This window comes from Pan paniscus, chromosome 11, assembly GCF_029289425.2.
Source record: "Pan paniscus chromosome 11, NHGRI_mPanPan1-v2.0_pri, whole genome shotgun sequence".
Lineage (NCBI taxonomy): Eukaryota > Metazoa > Chordata > Mammalia > Primates > Hominidae > Pan > Pan paniscus.
Genome location: NC_073260.2, coordinates 39,252,323 through 39,266,856, shown reverse-complemented (window position 1 = coordinate 39,266,856; position 14,534 = coordinate 39,252,323). Strand labels below are relative to the sequence as shown.

The 14,534-nt window shown below is 37.2% G+C and overlaps 1 protein-coding gene across 9 annotated transcripts in view; it reads left to right on the top strand.

Annotated features, from left to right (window-relative positions):
- The window catches only part of INVS (inversin), a 211,836-nt gene that overhangs the window by 95,354 nt on the left and 101,948 nt on the right, over positions 1 to 14,534 (top strand). The gene's annotated exons all lie outside the window — the stretch shown is intronic.

Genomic DNA, 14,534 nt, shown 5'->3' with positions numbered 1-14,534 from the left:
AGAAACCAGACAGTAATGCTTTTTAAAAGCTCCTCACCTGATTCTAATATGTTTAAAATGCCAGTGTTGGGAATGTTTCTAGCAGTGCTAAATCAAAGTTATTGGATGTAGTTGTATAAGAGAGAAGTATATGTTGCATGTAACAGAGAGTATATGTTGCTGGAAAACCATGCAGATCACCAGAGCACTGTTTTACCTCACTGAAAAGCATTAGTTCCTGTGAATCCATAGACCACTTGCTTCTTGTTGATGACAAAGTCCTCACCATTTTGTAAAAAAATGAAGAAAAGATCATTGTAGTATTTAACATATATAGGTTTGTGTAGTATTTAACATATAGGTTTGTGCATGTCTGTGCACCTATAGTCTGTATGTAATAAGTCTGTCTTCCTGTTACTACAGTTCTTGAAAATAGTTGGGTGGCCTTTTGCTACATTGGAAAGACATATTTAGAATAATATGACTTCGTATATAGGCTACATGGTATACAAAAAAATGCATGTGAGGGAAAGTAAGGGGAGCACTCAAAGAGATCTTTCAGAGCATCTCAAGCAGAGATTCAATAAGAGGCGATTCTCCTGCCTCAGCCTCCTGAGTAGCTGGGATTACAGATGTGTGCCACCACACCCAGCTAATTTTTGTATTTTTAGTACGGATGAGGTTTCACCATGTTGGCCAGGCTGGTCTCAAACTCCTGAGCTCAGGTGATGCACAGCCTCCCAAAGTGCTGGGATTATAGGCGTGAGCCACTGCATCCAGCCTCATCTATGATTTCTTTCAGCAGTGTTTTATAGTTCATCTTGTAGAGATCTTTCATCTTTCTGGTTAAGTATATTCCCAGTTTTTTGTTTTGTTTTGGTGGTGGTGGTGTTTTGCAGCTATTTCAAAAGGGATTTAGTTCATGATTTGATGCTCTGCATGGTCACTGTTGGTGTATAGCAGTGCTACTAATTTGTGTACATTGATTTTGTAACCTGAGACTTAATTGGATTCATTTATCAAATCTAGGATTATTTTGGAGGAGTCTTTAGGGTTTTGTAGGTGTACAATCATATCATTGGCAAAGAGAGATAGTTTGACCTTCTCATTTCCAATTTGGATGTCCTTTCTTTCTTTCTCGTGCTGATTGCTCTGGTTAGGACTTCCAGTACTATGCTGAATAGAAATGATGAAAGTGGGCATCCTTGTCTTGTTCCGGTTCTTCTAGGGAATGCTTTCTAATTTTCCCCATTCATTAAGATATTGGTTGTGGGTTTGTCATATGTGGCTTCCTTCTATACTTAGACAGAACATACCTCAAAATAATAATGTGTTGAGGGTTTTTTTATAAAGAAATGCTAGATTTTATTGAATGCTTTTTCTGTGTCTATTGAGATGATTGTATGGTTTTTATTTTTAATTCCATGTATGTGATGAATCGTACTTATTGACTTGCAAATGTTAAAGCATCCCTGCAGCCCTGGATGAAACCCAGGGTGAATTATCTTTTTGATATGCTGTTGGATTCAGTTTGCTGGTATTTTGCTGAGGGTTTTTGCATCCGTGTTCATCAGGGCTATTGGTCTGTAGTTTTTCTTTTTTTTTTTTTTTTTTTTGTCCGTTAGATCCTTTCCTGGTCTTGGTATCAGGGTGATACTGGCTTCGTAGAATGAGTTAGGGAGGATTACCTCTTTCTCAATCTTTTGGAATAGTTTCAGTAATATTGATACCAATTTTTCTTTGAATATCTGGTAGAATTCGGCTGTGAATCCATCTGACCTTGGGCATTTTTTGTTGTTGTTGTTGGCAATTTTTAAAATTACTGAGTCAATCTCACTGCTTGTTATTGGTTTGTTCAGGATTTCTGTTTCTTCCTAATTGAAGATGGGGGGCTGTGTATTTCCAGGAATGTATCCATTTCCTCTAGATTTCCTACTTTGTGTGCATAGAGGTGTTCACAGTAGTCTCAAATGATCTTTTGTATATCTGTGATGTCTTTTGGTATTTCTGTGTTACAGATATCGCTGTAGTGTCTCCATGTTCATTTCTAATGGAACTTATTTGCATCTTCTTTTTTTTTTTTTTTGGTTAATATAGCTAATGGTCTATCAATCTTGTTTACCTTGTCAAAAACACAGGTTTTTGTTTCATTGGTTCTTTTATATTGTTTATGTTTGTTTGTTTCAATTTCATTTGATTCTGCTCTGATCTTTGTTATTTCTTTTCTTTTGCTAGTTTGGGTTTTTGTTTGTTCTTGTTTCTTTACTTCCTTGAAGTGTGACAATAGGTTGTCAATTTGTGATCTTTCAGACTTTTTGATTTAGGCATTTAGTGCTAAAAACTTTCCTCTTACTACTGCTTTTGCTGTATCTCGGAGGTTTTAATAACTGTGTCACTATTATTCATTTCAAAGAATTTTTAAATTTCCATCTTGATTTCATTGTTAACTCAAAAATAATTCAGGAGAAAATTGTTTAATTTTCATTACTTGTATAATTCTGAGAGGTCCTTTTGGAGTTGATTTCTAGTTTTTCTCCACTATGGTCTGAAAAGATACTTGTTTACCTTATTGATACTTGATTATCTTTGATATGATTTTGAATTTTAAAAATTTAGTGAGACTTATTTTGTTGCCTATCATGTGTTCTATCTTGGAGAATGTTCCATGTGCTGATAAGAAGTATGTGTATTCTTTTTTCTTTTATTTATTTATTTGTTGTTTTTTTTTTAGTAGACGCGGGTCTTGCCATGTCGGCCAGGTTGGTCTTGAACTCCTGGTTTCAAGCAATCTGCCTGCCTCACCCTCCCAAAGTGCTAGGATTACAGGCGTGAGCCACTGTGCCCAGCAAAGTATGTATATTCTATAGTTCTGGGGTAGAATTTTCTGTATTGGTTAGGTCCATTTGTTGTAGAGTGCAGTTTAAGTCCTGTGTTTCTTTGTTGACTTTCTGCCTGGATGATCTGTCTAGTGCTGTCAGTGGAGTGTTGAAGTCCCCCACTATTATTGTGTTTCTGTCCAACTCTGGGAGCTCCAGAGTTAGGTGCATATATATTTAGGATTGTAATATCTTCTTGTTGGATTGATCCTTTTATCACTATATAATGACTTTCTTTGTCTTTTTTTCTTTTAACCATTGTTGCTTTAAAGTCTGTTTTGTTAACATCAGAATAGCTACTCTTGCCTGCTTTTGGTTTCCATTTGCTTGGAATATCTGTTTCCACCCTTTACCTTGAGTCTGTAAGAATCTTTACATGTTAAGTGAGTCTCTTGAATACAGCAGATATTTGGTTTGTAATTTTTCAACCATTCTGTCAGTGGAGGATATAGACCATTTACATTTAACGTTAATATTGAGATGTGAAGTACTATTTCAGTCATCATTGTTGACTGTTAACCTACTTTGTTTTCTTCATGTGTTATTGTTTTATAGGCTCTGAGTTTTATGCTTTCAAGATGTTCTATTCTGGTGCATATTGACCTTTTGTTTCAAGATTTAGAGCTCCTTTTAGTATTTCTTGTAGAGCTGGTCTAGTAGTGACAAATTCTCTCAGTATTTGCTCATCCGAAAAAAAACTTTTTTTCTCCTTCATTTATGAAACTTAGTTTTGCTGGATACAAAATTCTTGGCTGACAATTATTCTGTTGAAGGAGGCTAAAGATAGGACCCTAATCCTTTCTGGCTTGTAAAGTTTCTGCTGAGAAGGCTGTTGTTGGTCTAATAAGTTTTCCTTTATAGGTTACCTGATGCTTTTGTCTTACTGCTCTTAGAATTCTTTCCTTCATGTTGATTTTAGATACCCTGATAATTATATGCCTTGGTGATGTCCTTTTTGTTTTCTTTTTTTTTTCTTCTGAGACAGAGTCTCACTCTGTTACCCAGGCTGGAATGCAGTGGCATGATCATGGCTCACTGCAGCCTTGACCTCCTGGGCTCAAGCAATCCTCCCACCTTAGCCTCCTGAGTAGCTGGGACTATAGGCATATGCCACCACATCAGGCTAATTTTTTAATTTTTTATAGAGATGGGTTCTCTCTATGTTGCCCAAGCTGGTCTCAAACTCCTGGTCTCAAGTAGTCCTCCCACCTTGGCCTCCCGAAGTGGTATTACAGGCATTAGCTACTGGGTCCAGCTGGTGATATCCTTTTTGTAATGAATCTCCCAGGAGTTCTTTCAGTTTCTCGTGTTTGATTATCTAAATCTCTAGCAAGGTCAGGGAAGTTCTCCTTAATTACTCCCTCAGATAAGTTTTCCAAATTTTTTGTTTGTCTTCTCCCTCAGGAACACTAGTGATTCTTTGGTTTGGCAATTTTACATAATCCCATATGTTTTGGAGACTTTATTCATTTCTTTTAATTGTATTTTCTTTACTCTTGTCTGATTGGGTTAATTCAAAAGCTTTGTCTCCAAGCTCTGAAATTTTTCTTCTACTAGTTCTAGTCTATTGTTAAAACTTTCCTGTGCATTTTTTAATTCTCTAAATGTGTCTTTCATTTTCAAAAGTTCTGATTGGTTTTTCTTTAAAATATCCATCTCTAGAAAATTTATCACTCATATCCTGAATTATTTTTTTAACTTCACTATGTTGGTTTTCACCTTTCTCTTGCATCTCCTTGAGTAGCTTAACAATCAACCTTTTGGGTTCTTTATCTGGTATTTCAAAGATTTCATCTTGGTTTGGATCCATTGCTGGAGAGTTAGTGTGATCTTTTGTGGATACTGTAGAATCCTGTTTTGTCATATTGTCAGAATTATTTTTCTGGTTCCTTCTCACTTGGGTAGACTATTTCTTCTAGTATTTTTGAACTTATTTTTCATTCAACTGTGTTTTTTAATTTTTTTATTCCCCCTTAAGGATGTAACTTTAATGTTTACAGTTTATTATAGCCCAATTTGGCTCTTGATGATTTCCGGTGTGAAGACTCTGAGTTCCTTGGTTATAGAGAATCTTTGTCTGATGGCTTTCTCAGATGCTGTTTGTAGTAGCAAGGTGCTTGGTGTGTGAGTAGGTTCGCTGTCTTAAGTTTTCCATCTGGCTCACAGGGTAGACCGCAGCCCACCATTTCTTTCAGAGGATCTGTGATTTCTGTCAGTTTTCCTGTCAAGTTCCTATGTTGCTTCTTGAACAAAAGTTCACAGTATGACTCTCTACACACTCTTTTGTCTTTCCAAGTAGGGGAGGCATGCTAACAATGCTTTCAGTCCACCATCTTGGGGAAAAAAGAGTGTGTGTGTGTGTGTGTGTGTGTGTAAATGGAATAATGCAGTATATATTCTTCTGTGTCTAGGATCTTTCACTCAATATTTTTGAGATTTATCCATATTGTTGCACATATCATAGCTTATTCTTTCTCTGCTGCTGAATTATATTCTATTGCACAAATATATCATAATTTGTTTATACATTCATGTGATGATGGACATTTGGGTTGGTTACAGTCTTTAGCTATTATGAGAGAATCTTATGAATAAACTGAAAAAATTAACATTCTTGTACAAGTCTTTTTGTGGACATTTGTACTCATCAAATAAATATCTAAAAGTGCAATGATCTTTAATAGTGCCTGCATATTTTTTGCTTTAGTAGATACTGCCTAATAGTTTTCCAAAATGTTGCTACCACTTTACACTCTGACCAACAACACAGTATGTGAGAGTTTCAGATGCCATATATCTTGGGCAATATTTCGTTTTGTCAGTCCTTTTACTTTGAGCATTTCTAGTGTGTTTCTCATTTTTGTTTCAATTTGCATTTACCTAATGACTGATGAAGTTGAGTACTTTTCATATGCTTAATAATAGTTTATATATTTTCTTTTGTGAAGTTGTGTGCTCAAGTCCTTTACCCATATTTTTCTGTATTATTTTTAGATGCTACTACAATAAGACACTAACCAAAGTTTTTAAATAAGATTTCAGATTAGATTACCTATGATACCAATGTCTTTTTTTTTTTTTTTTCTGATACAGGATTTTACTCTGTCACCCACACTGAAGTGCAGTGGTAGAAGCATAGCTTACTGCAGCCTTGAACTCCTGAGTTAAGCATTCCTCCCACCTCAGCCTCCCGAGTAGCTGGGACTACAGGCATGTGCCACCATACCCAGCTAATTTTTTAAATTTTTTTGTAGAGATGGGGTGTCGCTATGTTGCCCAGGCTGGTCTTATACTGCTGGCCATGAACAGTTCTCCCACCTTGGCTGCCCAAAGTGCTGGGATTACATGCATCAGTCATTGCGCCCAGTCAGCAATATATTTTGATTGATTTTTTAAATCTCTTTTGCACAGATTCTTTATAAAAATTTTGCAAAAATATACATAACATGAAATTTGCCATTTTAACCATTTTTGAGTATACTATTCAGTGGCATTAAGCACATTCACAGCGTTGTGCCACCATCCCCACTATTCCTTCTGCGTATTTCGTATTTTCTTGAATGTAATTGATATGTAACAAATTACATATATCTCAGATGTGTAATTTGATAAGTTGTACCATATTTACACATCTTCAAAAGTTTCCTCATGACCATTTGTTATCCTTTCTTCAAACCACTCTCTGCCTCCACCCTCCCTCCCCAAGCAACCAGTGATCTGTTTTCTGTCACAACAGATTGATTTGCATTTTCAAGAATTTTATGTAAGTGAAATCATATAAAACTATTCTTTTTGCCTAGCTTCTTTCACTCAGTATAATTATTTTGAAATTCATTCATGTTATTATTGCATATACCAATGATTTATATATTATCATTGTTCAGTATTATTCTATTGTATGGATATATTACAAATTGTTCTCAAGCTCCTGGTCTCAAGTGATCCTCCTGACTCAGCCTCCTAAAGTGCTGGGATTGCAGGCATGAACAAGGTAAAAGTTTCAAGTTTACAGGCGTAAGCCACAGCACCTAGCCTTGGATACACTACAGATTGTTTAACCATTTGCCTGTTGGTGAACATTTGGGTTGTTTTCTGTTTTGGGCTATTACTAATGAAGATGGTAAGAACATTCATCTGTAAGCATATGCTTTCATTTCTCTTGGGCAAATCATTATAAATGTAATGGCTGGGTCATATAGCAGGTGTACGTTTAACTTTTAAGAAAATGGTGAACAGTTTTCCAAAGTGCTTGTACTATTTTACTTTCCCACTGATAGTGAATGAAAGTTCTATTTCCTCCATACCCTCACTTTCTTATGAGGATACTTTGTATAGTCAGTCTTTTTCATTTGAGCCATTCTAAATAAAGCCATTTATTCCATTTAGGTTTGTAGTGGTATTAATTTGCATTTCTCTAATGACAAATGATGCTGAGATCTTTTCGTGTGCTTGTCATTTGTAGGTCTTTGATCTTTTTGCATTGATCTTGTTTCTGCAAACTTGCTAAAGTTCTTCATTCATTCTATTAGTCGTTTCATAGATTTTTTAGGCTCCTACATAAACAATCGTCTTATATATAAATTAAAATGAGGGTTTTTTTTTTCAAATCTTTATGCCCTTCTTTCCTCCCTTCTTTCCTTTCTTCCTTCTTTTCTTTTTTTCAGCCTTATTTAACTGGCTAACACCTCCATTACAAATTTAAATAGAAGTGATTAGAGTAGACATCCTTGCCTTATTTCTGATCTTAGGAAGAAAGCATGTAGTATTTCACCACTAAACATGAAATTAACTTCAATTTTTAAAAGATGTCCTTGAGCTAAAGAATACAGGAATAACAAATGTAGGGGGAAGCTACTACCTCTGAGGCTTAGGGAGAGTATCCAAGGGAGGAGCAAACTTGGAAGCTGAGATTCAGGCCTGGTAGGAATGAGTGTGGCTGTGCCCCTGGTTGGTGAAGTTCACTGGAATGCCAAGGGCCAGAGCTAGAGAGCTGGGGCTGATGAGCAGAAAGTTGCCCACTGGGGTAGTGGTGAAACTTACTGGAGTGTGAGACCCACTGAGTCTCCTATAGACCTCCGACATCTGCATCATAGGAGCAAAAAGAGCACATTGGAACCAGTGTGAAGAGCCCCTTCCTCTGCTATTATTTGCAGTGTCCCTGCTGCACCAGCTACAGATAAAGTCAAATATTGTGGCAACTGCAAAGGAGAAATTTTCACAGGGTCTAGTCTCACAAAACAGGGTAAAGAAGCTGATTTGGAGCTGAGAGGCAAAAAACTGATAAATGATACACTGATTGAGGAAACTTTCTTTTGATTCTAGTTCGCTGAGAATTTAAACCAAGAGTTGGTGTTGAATATTGTCAAATGCCTTTTCTACATCTATTGGAATTATCATATAGTTGTTGTTCTTTATTTATTTTGCTCATTATATCAATTGTTTAAAAAAATATATAGAGATGGAGTCTCACTGTGTTGCCCAGGCTACACTTGAACTCCTAGGCTCAAGCAATCCTCCCACCTCAGCCTCCCGAGTAGCTGGGACTACAGGCACACACCCCACCACACGCAACACATCAATTGATTTTTTTTTTTTGAGACGGGAGTCTCGCTTTGTTGCTCAAGCTGGAGTGCAGTGATGTGATCTCAGCTCACTGCAACCTCCACCTTCCAGGTTCAAGCAATTCTCCTGCCTCAGCCTCCTGAGTAGTTGGGACTACAGCTGCGCGCCACCACACCTGGCTAATTTTTGTATTTTTAGTAGATACAGCATTCCACCATGTTGGCCAGGCTAGTCTCGAACTCCTAACCTCAAGTGATCTGCCCTCCTTGGCCTCCCAAAGTGCTGGGATTACAGGCGTGAGCCACCACACCTGGCCACATCAATTGATTTTAAAATGTGAAACCAACCTTGCACTTCTGGGATTAAGTCCTACTTTTTATGTATTGCTCAATTTAATTTGCTAATACATTAAGGATTTTTGCAACAGTGTTAAAAGGAATATTGGTCTATAGTTTAGTTGTTTTTTTTCTTCTTATAATGTCTTTGTCAGGTTTTCCTATCAGGATTTGCAGACTTCATAAAATAAGCTGGGAAACTGTCTTATCTTCTTCTATTATTTATAAAGTTGAGTAAGACTGGTAAGATTGGAATTATTTATTTCTTAACTTTTTTGTAGAATTTACCAGTGAAACCATCTAGTCTTGCTGGAGTTTTTTCTTTTCGATTTGGTAGGAAGGTGTTTTGGCAACAAACCTACTTTCTTTTATAGATTTAGACTTTTCAGATTTTATTTCTTCTTACCTCCATTTTAGTATGCTGTCTTTTTCAATGATTTCTCCAAGGCCCCTCAGGAAGAAATTTAGAACAAAAAGTGATGGTCAGAATTCAGTCCTCAATTCTCCTTTATCTGAGGCCTGTGTGATAGCTGTTGGCATTTTTTGTCTGGTGGGAGTTTCTGATAAACAACTCAAGAACATATGTTAAGATGTTATCTTTTAGTTTCCATGGGACATCAGAATACCTTGTGACTCTGGCTTGCTTCGGAAACTGTTTTTACTACCTTCTTGCTTATCAGGTTGCTCATTTACTTTTCAAGGCTAGCTGGGTGCCTGGACTTTCCCTTGAAGGGACTCAAAATGGTTCCTTTATTTCCATGCTGAGGGGGGCCCAGCAGGTCCCTGAAAGGGGTCGCTGTTCTATCTCAATCTTTTTCTAGCTTCTTATGCTGGAATCTTAGGTCAATGATTTTATATAATCATTATTATGATAAAATTATTATAAAATATTATATATAATATATAAATATATTATTTATAATTACCTAATTGTATACATAGTTTTCTTAAATACATATAATTATTTAAGCCTGTCAAATTTTCCTAACTACTGCTTTAGCTGCAACTCACAAGTTTTGCTATGTTGCATTTTCTTCAAGTTTGAAATTCTGAGGGGAGAAAACACACTCCACATGTTTGGGTTTTTTTCTGCTCTCTCACTCAACACAAAATCAACACAGAAGACTTCAGTGACCAAATATATGGAGACCTCTCCACCAGCAAGCAAGCAGTCAGTTCTGTAGCAGACACCCAGCTGGATATCCCCTAATTCAATTCTAACACTATCTACCCAGAGATGGTATCAGATCCCACAGATTGAAGTCTTAGTGTCCAGACTGCCTCATGCTTCAGACACCAGTTACAAGTCAAGGCCCCCTGAACTTCTGACCAAACCGGCTTCAAGTTGGGGTTCCTACAACTCCCTGTCTAGTTTCAATTACTTTGCTAGAGTGGCTCACATAACTCAGGGAAACATGTTTACTAGTTTATTACAAAGGATATATTAAAAGATACAAATAAACAGCTGGTTGAAGAGATACATGGTCTGGGTACCATAGCTCATGCCTACAATCCCAGCACTTTGGGAGGTTGAGGTGAGAGGATCCTTTGATCCCAGGAGTTCAAGACCAGCCTGGGCAACATTGCAAAACCCCGACTATCAAAATAAATAAATAAAATAGAAAAAAGAAAAGATAAGCTGCATAATGCAAGGTATAGAAGGGTCCCAAGCACAGGAGCTTCTGTCTCTGTGGAGTGGGGTGCACCACCCTCCCAGCATATGGATGAATTTCTTGTTCACCTTCCTATAAGCCTCCACATATTCAGCTATCCTGTACCCCATCCTTTTGGGCCTTTTATGGAGACTTCATTGGATAGGCATGATTAGCAACCATGTAGAAATGTGATTGGGCCAAAAAGGTGTGATCTAATTGTAATAGATTGAGGGGGAAACCCATTAAGGCCTGTCTGTTCAGATTCATCTTGGCCTCTCTGCAGCATTCCTTCCTCCAGGGTATGGGGCAAAGCTCTTTTGATTTGAAACAGAGGTCTTGTAACCTACAGTCAGACAAGGTAGGTCAGAGAATTTCTTTATGGCCAGAGGCAGAGGAAGAGTAGAGTATATTTTTAGTTTCTAAGGGCCTGCCTTGGGGAGAAAAAGGATCAGGTGAAAGGAAAGCAGAAGGTCAGAGAGAGAGATTGTTTTCTGAGGCCTGTTTCTGAGGCCTAAAGCACCCAACATTTTAACAAAAGACTGTAACTAGGTCTGTGGGAGTCAAGAGCCAGAAACCGTGGACAAAAATCTATGTCTATATCTATATCACTGTCAAAATCAGATAATTAAAATTTATACAATATTATCCTCAGACCCTATTATTATCCCAATAATATCCTTAGGTATTAAGTTCAGAATCACACATTGCCTTTGTCAAACCTATTTAGTGTCCTTCAATCTAGAAAAGTTTCTTAATCTTTCCTCAACTTTAATGGTGTTGACACATTTGAAGATTGAGGGCTAGAATTTTTTTTTTTTTTTTTTTTTTTTTTTTTTTTTTTTTTTTGGAGACAGTTTCACTCTTCTTGTGCAGGCTGGAGTGCAACGGTGCGATCTTGGCTCACCGCAACCTCTGTCTCCTGAGTTCAAGCGATTCTCCTGCCTCCAAAGTAGCTGGGATTACAGGCATGCACCACCAGGTCCCTCTAATTTTGTATTTTTAGTAGAGACGGGGTTTCTCCATGTTGGTCAGGCTGGTCTCGAACTCCTGACTTCAGGTGATCCGCCCTCCTCAGCCTCCCAAAGTACTGGGATTACAGACATGAAGATGTGAGCCACCGTCGCCTGGCATTTTTTTTTTGGAGACAGACTCTTGCTCTGTCGCCAGGCTGGAGTGCAGTGGCATGATCTTGGCTCACTGCAACCTCCATCTCTGGGGTTCAAGCAATTCTTCTGCCTCAGCTTCCCGAGTAGCTGGGACTACGGGCATGCACCACCATGCCTAGCTAATTTTTGTATTTTTAATAGAGACAGGGTTTCACCATGTTGGCCAGGATGGTCTCAATCTCCTGAACTCATGATCCGCCTGCCTCAGCCTCCCAAAGTGCTGGGATTACAGGTGTGAGCCACCATGCCTGGCCCTGGCTACATATTTTATATAATGTCCCTCAATTTGGGTTTGTTAGGTATCTTCTCATGATTAGATTTGTGTTGTCCACATTGGCAGAGACATCACAGGAGTAATGCTGTGTTCTTCCTATTGAATCCTATTATGTGTCACAAAATTTTGGTGTTTTTCATCACTAATTACATTCACTTGCTCACTTAATTAAGGTACTTGTAGGCTTTTTATCTTTATAATCAATAAATATTTTGAGGGACAGTACTTTGAAACTATGTAAATGTCTTATTGTTTACTTTATCTGCTACTAATGTAGCCACTCCAACTTTCTTATTACTCATTTCAGGCAAATGTTTTTCTATCATTGCTTTCAACCTATCTGTGTCTTTATATTTAAAGTGTATCTCTTGTAGACAACATAAACATCTCTTATAGACTTTCTTTTTTATCTAGTCTGACAATATCTGCATTTTAATTGAAACATTAGTCCATTTACATTTAATGAATTCTTGATATGGTTGATTTTAAGTTTTTCATCTTATTATTTTTATTTTGAGCCATCTGTTATTGCTCCTTTCAATCTGTTTTCTTTTTCTCTTTTGCATTAATCAAATTTTTAATTTTTCATTTTAGTTCTTCAATTGGCTCTTTACCTATACCTATGTATTATTTTTAAGAGGTTGCTTTAGGGTTTACAGTATGCATCTTTCACTTACCGCATTGGAATATTATACTATGCCTCAGAAAACTTAACTATATCATTTTATTGTTTTCTGGTAGCCATCGGTTCCGATGAGAAGTACACCATCATCCCTGTTGTTCCTATGTGTATAATGGTGGTGGTTGTTTTTCTGACTTCTTTCAGTGTTTTCTTTTTTAGCTTTGGTTTTCAATAGTTTCCCTGTCATGTGCATAGAGGTAGTTTTCTTTATATTAACCATGCTTTGGATTCACTGAGATTCTTGGATATAAAAGTTGATATTTTTACCAAATTTAAATCATTTCTCAAATACTGTTATCTGTTCCATTCTCTCTTCTTCTGGGACACCAATTACACATAACATTAGACTTCTCTATATTGTCCTACAGGTCATTGAGGTTCTATTGATTTTTGAAACATTTTTTCCTTGTCTTCAAATTTAATTATTTCTGTTGATCTAAACTGAAATTTATTGGCTTGTTCTTCTATTTTTTAGTCTGCTATTAAGTCCATGCTATGATTTTTACATTTCAGATATAGTACTTTCCAATTCTGGAACTTCCAATTGTTTCTTTTTATGTAATTTTTCTCTGCTGAGATTCCCTCATTTGTTTGGTAATTATGACCATCTTTTTCTGTTAAGTCTTTGGCCATATTTATAAAGCTATTGTAAATTCCTTGTGTGCTAATTCCAACATCTGGGTTATCTTAAGATATCTTTATTTTGTTTTTTTCTCTTGAAATTGAGTCCTGTTTTTCTGTTTGTTTGCATATGGAGTAATTTTTTATAGTATACTCAGAATTGTGGATGATACTCTTGATTCTGTTATCTTCCTCTAAAGAATGTTGACTTTTTGTTTTGTAAAAGTTAAAGCTGACTAATTACACTGAACTTGTTGAGTGTCTCGGTTTTTCCCTTAGTCTAGTTGAATCTATTAGACCAGGTCCACAGTCCTGGTACATAGTCTATACTTTTAAGGCATGGCCCTTCTGAGATTTCAATGGGAAGTCTGAAATATGTACTAAGACCTCTAACTAAGTGGAACTCAAACTCCAAATTCTACCCCTATGCCTTGGGTAGTAGCTGAAATCTCTGATCAGCTTTTCAACTTTCCTTTTGTGGGTTTCTGCAGACATCTTGGAGTCTCCCATACATTGTCAATTCAGGGATCAGCCAAGGATTTTAAGGGAGTCTATATGCATATATGGGGCTTCCCCTTTTTGGCTCTTTTACCCATCTCTTTTATTCCATCATTTTAATCTTATTTACCACATCTAATGTCTAACCAACTGAAGTAGCCTACCAATCTTCCTGATTCAAGTCTTTCCCCTCTTTAAACCATTCTTCACACTGCGGCCAGATTTCATTCACTCATTTACTCATGTAACAAATAGTCAATGAGCACTTTCCTAAAAGACAATACTGTCAAGCAGTCAAGCTACTGCAGCTGCTAGGCTGGCTTGCCACATAGATTCAGCTGTTAAAAAGACCATAAGTCCAAATTGATTTAGACAGTTTATTGCTTATGGCACAGCAGGTAGCATGAGCTTCATGTCTGCATTGGTTCTCCTTGCCCCCAAGTCCCATAAGGGTGGTATGGAGGCAGGTCCACGTAGATGCTGCAAAGGCAGAGGGTCAGTGTCACACCTGAGGAAACTTGAACTTTAAAAACCTCCAATCTTACATCAAGGCTGTGAGCAAACCTGCCTATCCTTTGCCACCAAATGAAACATTATCTTTATTATCCTGGTTAGCAAACAAATCTGTCCTCTAACCTGAAGGGAGGTACCATTTCTAGCTTCCAAAGCAACTAGTTATGCAGACGTCTTTGAAAAGATAGTCCAAATTACCAGATATGCAGAAACATGATGGACAATTGCTTCCAAACAAGTACAAGGAGAAAGCAAACCACTTAGGTCAAGTTTTGAGAATGATTTCAGAGATATCAGAAATGTGTCCATCTGCTCCCCAACCCCAGTTATCATTCTCCTTTCCATCTGCAAAGATAAAAGAATCTCAACCACT